Here is a 10,869-nt window from a genome sequence, read left to right as displayed (position 1 = left end):
TTAAAGTAATACTTGTACCTTTTTTATACTAAGCTAGTGTTCTTTTTTAAGGCAACAAAAGGACAAAACATTGATGCTTTTATGTGTGGTTCAAAATAAACCTGCATGCATGTGGTTGCTTTAATTAAGAAATAAAAGTACTATAATTAAACTGTGATTTGTTTGCTAAATATATTACGATTAACCTAATTTCTTTGACCAAGTTAATACTCAATATATATTACCTGTCCTATTGTTTAAGACTTGAAGGGTAATGGGGTAGTACGGAGTATGAAGTAATTTTTTATTTAACACTCTCCATTAGTGAAGACTTAAGGGTAATACTATTAATTACGAATTTACGAGTGTCATATTCATATGATCATTAATGGTTTCTAACTAAGCACAATATTAAGTAAATAAAAATATTAAAGGAATGGATCGGAGATCAAATAAGATCGTTTTTATGGTACTCCCCTAGCTAGGGAAACAATATATTATATATGGATATGAAGTACGTACTATTACCTTTTTTTCATTGAAATATTACCTTTTTTTTTTCCTAATAGTTATGAGTTTTGACTTTTTTTTTCTTTTTTTTGTAACACACTATTTTTTTAAAAAAAAATTGAAAATACACGTTGAGATCGGTCCAAATCCAATAATATCTTACACATAAATACATATTTTTAATGTATATATTAATATATATATATATAAGTGAAACTTTGAAAGTTAATACTAAATATATAATGGTCAAAACGTTACCTATTATGTGAGATGATGGTAATATATACTCGTATTTTGTTAATAAAAAGTAGCTTCAGAAAATGACAATATACAAACAAAGAAAGAGAGAGAAAGGAAGGAAGAAACTCATGAAAGGAAAAAAGGAAAAAAATTTCCGATGCCGGGAATCGAACCCGGGTCTCCTGGGTGAAAGCCAGATATCCTAACCGCTGGACGACATCGGATGTTGATGATAAGTTTGTATTGGATATATTAATATCTTAAATAATTTGTATATCACCTTAAAACCCGTTGTCCCGAGTTCCGACCATTAATTCGATGGATCAAAAGCTTAAACATCTTAATCTTTTTTTTGACAAACATAACTTTATCAGTTTTACCCCATAAATTTTACTCCGTAACTAGCTAGTAGTGCATTAATTTAAGAAATAAGGTTTTAATCCAATCCAATTAATTTGACCTTTTGGGTTGAGTGATAAGATTTTTATCAAAGCCAGCAATTTAAACCTTATACAAGTAACATACGTTCTCCAATTTGTTGTATTTTTGTCAACACATTTTTGTAGGTATGTTTGTCAACAAATGATTTCAATATTAATGGAGTATGTATAATTAAAACAAATTTAACAAGAATCTATGTGACTATATTAGTATATTTTATTACACATATAATTCACAAAATAAAGCCAAAAATCACAAAATAAAGCCAAAGAGTTATGAGAATAGTAAGATAAAAGACATGTCAACTAATTAATATGAAAAGAAGGAACAACTACAAAATAACTAAAAATAAATATATAAATAATTGCACTTTTACATCTTGATTTGATAATTTATAATGGTGAACTATATACACATTAATTTTTTGATTGGCGTATCTATCTTTTACTTGTACTTAGGGTCTGTTCTGATTTACTGAACTGAGCTGACCTAAACTGAACTGAATTGAACTGGATGGAGCTAAACTGAACTGAATTGAACTGTTTATGAGAGAAGGAAATTAGGAAAGGAACTAAACTGAACTGATTGTACCTTAACTGAGCTGAACTGAAATTAAGATGAAGAGAACAGGCCCTTAATTAATATTTAATCATTATTCAAGCCCTTCTAACAAAATCTCTCTCGTTTTTTTTTTTTTTTTTAATATTGTTAAGCTAAGGGTTGTTGACCCGAAACTAATTTCCCGACCAACCGATTACCCGACCAACCAATTAATTATGCATCTGAGTGCATGGTACTCATTGTGCTGAACCTGAAGAATACGCCATACATTCATTAAAATAAATATAATTTTATTTTATCACCTTATTAAAATAAATAAATTAATTCTTAGATTTTAAAAATAAAAATTTACGCAGTTTAATCAAGTCATCACTTGTTCTCCATATATTTTTTTCCTTCAATATAATTTTAATTTAGATCATATATCAAAGCCCTTTTGTTTTCACCAAACTTTTATAAAGCTCCTCAAATGTATCATCTACAACTCAAAATTGATCTTACTTAGAAGTGAATATCCCAGGAAAAAAAAAATTAGGAAATTCAAACTCAGAGAAATTAAATTAATAATAACTTGTGAAGGGGTGAAGTTATGAATGATTGAAGAAAAATAACTCAATATTGAGGTAAAAGGACATACAACAAAAAATTTATATCTAAACATTAACATTATTTCTATTCATAAACACACATCAATCGTAATGAGAATAAACCCAAATAACATGTTCTAGTCTTATTCTTCATTGAGTTATGTTTATTATTACTACTAGTAGCTAGTACGTAATATAGGGAGGTAAATGGCTTCATGTTTTGATAATAATGAATTTTGTTCTTTTCAAATGAGGCATGCTAAATGTGATTGATCGGAAAGTTTTTACTCCCTCCTTCCTTTATTATAGTTCTCATTTTGACTATGCACGATTGCCAATGTAACATTTTTTGACCATAAATATCGATAGTTGCTTATTACTAAAAAATATAACAATTCAATATTAATAATTTATTCATCGAAAAGAATTAAATAAGACCCAATATGACTATGTTATATCTTATATATTAAGAGTAATTTAGAAGATTATCTTATATTATGAATAGTGTAAAAATTCCAAATGAAAACTATAGAAAGGGACGGAGGGAATATTATTTATTGTTAAATTTACAATTGAATGTACTATTTAAATATTTTTACACATTGTGACATTATAGAGTTAGGATATATTAGTTGACCATCCAATTTGTGACATTATAGAACGAAGCTCTTTTTAATAATCATTGAATCACAGAACTTTCTCGGTAACTCTAGTTAATAATCATACAATCAGTACATTACAAATCTTAAATGTTCTATTACTTTTCTTCAATAAAAAATATGCCTAATTTTCTATCAAATACTCGGTATATTCCTCGATACTTTTCTTACTTAGCATAAATAATTATACCCTTATTAAGTAATCATTGTTATTGCGTGTGACATTTTTTAATTCACCTCCATTATTTTGCAATGATATTGCTAGATTGCTAGGCCACCATTTTTTTCCTTGTGCATTTTTTACAATTATGAGGGAAAAGAAAAAAAAAGAGCTTAATGCTTGTACATTTTTAGTTATTTTTATGTGAAAATTTGCTAAAAATAACCATGGTTTATTTATTTATTAATTAGGCTTGGTCCCGTGTCATGCACGATGATTATTGTTTATTATCAATTTAACACTATTTTGAATTATGATAACCATTTATTATCAATTAATCACTACTTTTAATAATTAAAAAATATTTTAAATTGTCTTAAAAATATTGTGAAAAAATTATACAAAAAAAAATATATATATATATATTATTATTATTATTTCAAGTATTTACTAACATAAAATATGGATTATCACGAAAAGCCAATTAGCCAATAAACAAGTATTCTAAATAATTTTTTCTCAAAAGAAAAAAAGTATTCTAAATAATTATGCATATGACCATAATTTTGTAGAAAGATTTGTGATATCTTTTTTTTTTAAAATATACTCATAATTATTACATATTAATATGGAATATATTTTTAAAATAATATTATTTTTGTAAATGATTTATTTTCTTAATTAACAGATTATTTTTAAAAAAAGGAAAAAGAAAAATAACTAAAGACACACACCATGAGATGACATGTGTCATTATTGGTGTATCTTTTAGTATATAAAAAAAATATAAATATAATAATATATATAATAATAATATAATTATTGATTGATGATTTCTAAGTACATATTCTTTTTTAGATGTCTTATTCAAAGTATTTGATAAATTTCTATTTTAGGCAAATTTTACATTCAATTTTTTTCTCTACCATGTCAAGAACTTGAAAATTTTTACCAAGTAATAATGTAGAAAATACAAGCTAAGTAATAATAAAAGATGGCAAGAGAACAAAATTCTATTCTCTATGTTACTTTTCTAGTTTTCTATGGTAAGGTTTATTTTGGTGTTTCTATTACTTTTCTTTAAAACTTCCTACCGGTCAAAATAATGCATTTAAAAAATGAAGGGAATATAAACTGTTAATACTAAATTAGGGTGTGTTCTATTCATTATCTAAGTTTAGTTATCTGAACTTATTTAGCCTTATTTAAACTTAATTATTTAGGAATTTAGGTTTCTTTTTATTAGAACTTATTTTTTCTTAACTTATCTAAATTTATTAGACCTAAATAAGGTAAACACAAAAATAGAGAATGGGGTAACAAAAGAAGGGCATCCTTTGAATAATTTTACACCACGTATTATGTACTCCCTTTATTTTTTAAATTGCAACACTTTGACTAGACATGCTATCCAATACACTAATTTGACCATTGACGTCTTTAAATTTGTATTAGTATAAATCATATAATTTAATATTGATATTATAAAAATTTATACTTGTACATTATAACTAATTCAACAACATATTTACATGATAAAATTTATTTCTTATACAATAGCTAAAAATACAATGCAAGTTAAAGTTAATATTAAAACAAATACATGTTAAAGTTATTAACTAAATAATTGAAAAAATCAAATTGTTGCAACTTATAAAAAAAACGAAGAAAGTTACAGATTACGATGTGTCAAAGATAATTCATAAGCTTTTTAAGCATGACAAATAAAAAAAGGGTTGGTGAGAGAGAGTTGAGGTTGCCTCCTGATTTTGAATTTGATTTTTATTAAAACAAATCTTGGTATCCGTTCTTAGCACCTACCTGCTACCTCTATGACTATCAGTCTATCACTTATTAAAATAGAAACTTAAAAAATAAAAAAGGTCCGACAATTTAAAGGCATCACATGAGAGGTGAACAAGACAAAAAACTCATTTGGGGGCTTGTTGAGTTGTTGAGGGCTTGAGGCAGTAATAATTCAGGTTGAGCTGTTGGTCAGAAAGGAGTGACCGTACATCTCAGATCTCACGTGGGACGAGTATGTACTCTGATATTTAAAGGAGGAGAGAGAAACTTTCATCTTTCAATACGGAGTACTCTCCTCTCCATAGGTACGTAAATAACTAAATACGTACTGGTGAAATGGGCACTTACTTATCTTTCATTACGAGTATTATTTCTGGCCTCTTTATTGTATAAATATATCTATTTAATTAAGGAGTATGATCTTTCAAAAAAAAAAAAAAAAAGGGAGAGTATGACTGAACCATTGATTCATTAATGATCGTAAAATGATCGATAATAAAGTTAATTTAATTAAGGAGTATCAGAGTATGATTAATGATCGTAAATTGATCGATGTTATCTATGTACATGTTCTATTGTCATGGTTCAGGTATTTGTTGAATTGACATTGACGTTTCATACAGATTTAATAATTATAGCACGTTCTTGTCAAAAAAAAATAAAAAATATCAAATCACGTTTGGTGAAGATCGAGGGATACAAATGTTATCATCTCTACATGATTGGGATAAGGGGTTTTGTTACCTTCCCTCTACATTCTCGAGTATTGACTTATGTAGATGAATTAGTTGGCAGCTTCTGATAAGTGATTGTTCATTAGGCTTCTTTTCAAAAACGAATTTGGCAGTTTTTTTTTTTTTTTTTTGTTGTTGTTGTAAGGTAAGAAAAAAAGAAAAGAATTAGGACCCTCTCCTCACGACATGCCTTTTGAGTTGTATGGCCTGTCCTACGCCCAAAATTCTTAAGTTAAATATTCAATTCATATATTTGTTAAACTAATTTAACACTTATTAAGTGTTTAGTAAGGAATTGCTTTTGTTACTCGCCCTCTCTTCCCAATAGAGGTAAGAGTTCCAATATGAAAGTAGTTGAGATAATAACACTACTTCTTAAAAATGACCCTAGATTAAGGTTAAATTTAGTTTTTTTTAGTTTGGTTTGATTTAAACTTTTTAAATTTGATCCGATTTTCAAATTTAACCATATATTGAGCTCATACAGTGATTTGTAAACTAAAAACTATCAAATGAGATGTCTAGTATTTATACACTTTTTTAATTCTTTCAAAAACTAAGTACTTTTTAAAAAAAGTTTGTTCTTTTTTTTTTTTTTTATAATTGTTTTAATTACAAATTAATAATTTTTAACACTAATAAGTGCAAATAAAACAAGAGAAGGTATTGCGTTAGTCCGGACTGACGAAATGTTTCGCTAGTCCAGCGGATATTTGATATCCTATATTGGTTGGATGATATCCTCTATTGGCTGGATAATGTCCTCTACTAGCTAGATGATATTCGTTATTGGCTGGATGATATCATCTATTGGCTATATGATATTATGATGATATCATCTATTGGCTATATGATATTATGGATAATATCATATAGCCAATAGATGATATCATCCAGCCATGATATCATATAGCTAATAGAGGATATCATCTAGCCAGTAGAGGATATCATCCAACCAATAGAGAATATCATACAGCCAATAAAGGATATCATAGACACAATAATAAATGATATCATATAGCCAATAGAGGATATCATCCAGCCATAATATCATATAGCCAATAGAGGATATCATCCAACTAGTAGATGCTATGTATAAATGATTGGAGGATATAAATTATTTGATGGAGGATTATGTATAACTTGTTTGAGGATATGTATAATTTGTTTGACAATACGTATAACAATGGGAGAACCTCCATTGAAGAGCTCGTATTAAAGGTCACGGGTGTAACATAGGTTGCTCATTTCTCAACCAAAATACATGCATTTGTCATCAAAATGCTCACAATTCAACATACAATCATATGGGACAAACAATTTCAACAATTATACATCACATAAGAAAGCCCCAATTCGATTTTTTGGGCATTTTTCGAAAAATCCGAGAATTAAACTCTCTCTCTTCCGCCATAAATGACCTCGCTTCTCTCCTCGTCATTGATGTCGTCTTCGTCATCTCCTCCGCCGCACGAACTATTTGGTCATGCTTGCCTGACCCAATAGTTTGTGATAAAACAATAAGATCTTCATTTGTGAAACAAACAATTATCAACTTAAAAAGATGACTTGAACATAGTCTAACCACTATAGTTAGTGGTCGAAGTATAAAAATTTTAACAGATAAAGAAATCAAACAAAAGAAATATTTTTTCAATTATATTAGGAATAAGGCTGCATAAATGTCGCTCAATTAGGCTAATTCAACTAGTTATAAAAATAAAATGGCATCAAATCAAGTATTTATAGTGACAACTGACAAGCGGTTCATTAGAAATTAAAAATGTGGCTAAAATTAAAGTCTTTGATTTTGAGTAATTTAAACAAGTATTAGATGTCTCCGAAGAGACTAATCTAAACAAGTACGTAGTATTATAGATCTTTGTTTAGACCCTTTGGATCGAGATTTTACATTTGATTGTGGAAGTGACTTTAATATTTTTTTTTTTTTTTTTTTTTTTTTTTTTTTTTTTTTTTTTTGCTGTTGAATAGTAGATTGTGGAAGCGATTGATCCACTGTTACAACTCAAAACAGCTCACATTTTTAGATTTTAAAGAAAAAAGTCTTTTCATTTATAATTTTCTAAATTTATGGCAATAATCCGACCTTTAGCTCATTCTTTTTTAATAATCCGACCTTTCGATTATTATTTAATAATCCGACCTTTGGGGGTCTTTAATTTTTATTGGTCCCATTTGACCAGAAACCAACAGAAGAGGTAAATTTTTTTTTTTAAGTTTAATTGACACGTGTCACAATTTGATTTGTCTAAATTTTTTTTTTTTAAAAAAAAAAAAAAAACCCACAGCCCTGCCACCACCTTCCCCACCACCCCTGCCACCATTCACGCAGCACCCCCCAAGCCCTCTCCTCCTCCCCTTCACGCATCACCCCACAGCCCTGCCACCACCTTCCCCACCACCCCTGCCACCATTCACGCAGCACCCCCCCAGCCCTCTCCTCCTCCCCTTCACGCAACACCCCACAGCCTTGCCACCACCTTTCCCACCACCCCTGCTACCATTCACGCAGCACCCCCCCAGCCCTCTCTTCCTCCCCTTCACGCAACACCCCCCAGCCCAGAAATCGGCCGGCATCCAGCTCACCCACCGTCGGCCGAGCCACCCCCAATTACTCCGACCTTCCCTTAACCGTCGCCCCACCCATCCAAACGAACCCTAACCCGCAAAAACCGCAACCAACCTCCACCTTCCCTCACCGCAACCCCTTCCCGACCACCGTAGCCCCGAAACCACCCTTACCATGTTTTCCGGCCCCCATAAACCCTATTCCCCCACCTAACACCACCAAATGGGCTGTTGTGGTGGCATTGAGGGAGCAGGCTGTGCGTGAGGGAGATGCGGGGGCGGGGTTGTTTAGTGCTGGTAGGGCAAGAGCAAGGGGAGAGGGAAGGGGAGGTAGGCGGGCGCGTCTGCCGGAGTAAGTACCGGCGGCAGGGGGCTGGCCTGGCTGGTGGCTGGCTATTTAATTTTTTTTTTATTTTTTTTCTGTTTTTCTGTTTTTTTGTTTTTGTTTTTTTTTTTTTTTTGACCAATCATAGGCCGACACGTGTCATGTAACCTGTTATAACAGGTTACATGACCGGTTGGGACCAATAAAAATTAAAGACCCCCAAAGGTCGGATTATTAAATAATAATCGAAAGGTCGGATTATTAAAAAAGAATGTGCTAAAGGTCGGATTATTGCCATGAATTTTTCCTTTTTTTCTTTTGCACAAGGATAGCAACAATTGCTTGGTTTATAAAGTAAACGCGTTTAGCCTGTGGCTGACCACACTTACTGAATGGGTAACCCCTATAACACTAACCGAATAATCGTATAACGCTGATGAGGTAACCCGTATAATATTGACTAAATATGCTAAGCAATAATGATTCTTGAATTGTATTGATTATAACAACTCCAGTACATATACTAGACAACTATCCCATATACTATAGGATAAGATAATACTAATGGTAAACATTTATCCCTAGGATAAAGGGAACTAAGCTACCTCCTCAATGATAGGAGAAGATAATGATCTTAACTATAAGATAATATTCTATACTAATCTATCTCAATATCCCCTCTCAAATTGGAGGATCTCGAATACCCAACTTGGATAGTAAAAATTTAAATTGCGATTTTCCCAAGGCTTTTGTAAAAATGCATGCTAGCTGGATCGTTGTCGAAACATATGACGGCTAATAGTACCATCAGTAATAGCATCCCTGACAAAATGACAATCTATCTCAATATGCTTCGTTCGTTCACGAAAACTAGGGTTTTGAGCTATATAAAGTGCAGACTGACTGTCACAATAACACTACAAGAAATAGGCCTATTTCCGACAGACATCTTCCGACGGACATGATATTTCGTCGGAAATCCTGTATATTCCGATGGATTTATATTCCGTCGGGGAATAAAAATCCGTCGGAATTTATGGGCTTTCCGACGGAATATTCCGTCGGAATATTAATTTTTCGGTGGAAATAAAATCCGTCGGAAATTTCCGACGGATTATTCCGTCGAAACATAAAATTTTCGACGGAATTAAAATCTGTCGTAAATTTCCGACGGAATATTCCGTCAGAATGTAATTAAATAAAAAAATAAAAAAAACCCTAAAAAACCCGGTTTCCCCCCCCCTCCCCTTTTATTTCTCATTTCTCTCTCCTCTCCTCTTCTTTCCGCCTCTCTGCTCCTTCTCTCTTCTCCTTCTTCTTTTCCGTTTTTCTTTCCTTTCTCCATCACCTTTCTCCTTCTTTTCTTTCCTTTCTCTTTCCTTTCTCCTTCTTCTTTTTCCTCTTCATTTTCGTTCTCTGTTTCTTCTTGGTTTTTTTTTTCCAGAAATTTTAGACAACAAATTACTATGGGGTTTCGGGTTTATGTCAACAAGCAAATAATTACGGTGTTTATGATCAAATTCGACCATGAAAACTCTAGATCTAGAGGTTTCATGATCGAATTTAGCCGTATTAAACCAAATTTGATGAGAAATTCACATCCAATTTCGGTGTTAAGGTATGTTTTCTTGATTTTAATTTTCTTTCTCTTTTTTTTTTTTTTATTTTTTTTGCTTTTTTATATTAATTGTTGGGTTGTAATTGTGGCTTTCATAGTAGTGGTGGTTGTGGATGTGGATGTGGTTGTGATTGTTTTTTTTTTTTTTTTTTTTTGTTAATTTCCGGCAATAGTGGTGGTTGTGGTTTAGGGGTGTTTGGGTGGTAGATCTGGATTTAGGTTGAATAGGGTTAAGTGGGGGGGTTAAGGTGGTGGGTGTGGTTCGGTTAGACTGGGTGGTTGGGTGGTTCGGTTAGGGTGGGGGTACTGGGTTGTGGTGGTGGGTTAAGTGAGGGGGGTTAAGGTGGGGGTACTGGGTGGGTATGGTTTTAGGTGGGGTGGTGGTGGGTGGGTACGGTTGGTGGGTGGAGATGGGGTTAGTTGTAATGGTCTAGTGGGTTAGGGTTTGGGTGGGGTGGTCTAGCTGGGTGGGTTGGTCTAGGTGGGTTTGAGGTGGCTAGGGCTGGTGGTGGGTTCAGGTAATGTGAGTGGGTGGGTTCAAGCTAGGGCTGGTAGTGTGGGCTGGTGGTGGGTGGGGCTGTTTTTTTTTTTAATTAAAATTTCCGACGGAAATTCCGACAAATTATTCCGTCGGAAAATTGCGACGGACTATCGATTAAA

The 10,869-nt window shown here is 32.1% G+C and overlaps 1 non-coding gene across 1 annotated transcript; it reads right to left on the bottom strand.

Moving 5' to 3' along the window:
• Positions 1 to 881: 881 nt before the first annotated feature.
• TRNAE-UUC lies at positions 882 to 953 on the bottom strand. The gene has a single exon. It is a non-coding gene; the product is annotated as a tRNA-Glu (tRNA).
• Positions 954 to 10,869: the final 9,916 nt, after the last annotated feature.

Source organism: Chenopodium quinoa, unplaced genomic scaffold, assembly GCF_001683475.1.
Source record: "Chenopodium quinoa cultivar QQ74 unplaced genomic scaffold, ASM168347v1, whole genome shotgun sequence".
Taxonomy (NCBI): domain Eukaryota; kingdom Viridiplantae; phylum Streptophyta; class Magnoliopsida; order Caryophyllales; family Amaranthaceae; genus Chenopodium; species Chenopodium quinoa.
Note: the sequence above shows the minus strand (reverse complement) of the source record. Positions and strands in the feature narration are given on the sequence as shown.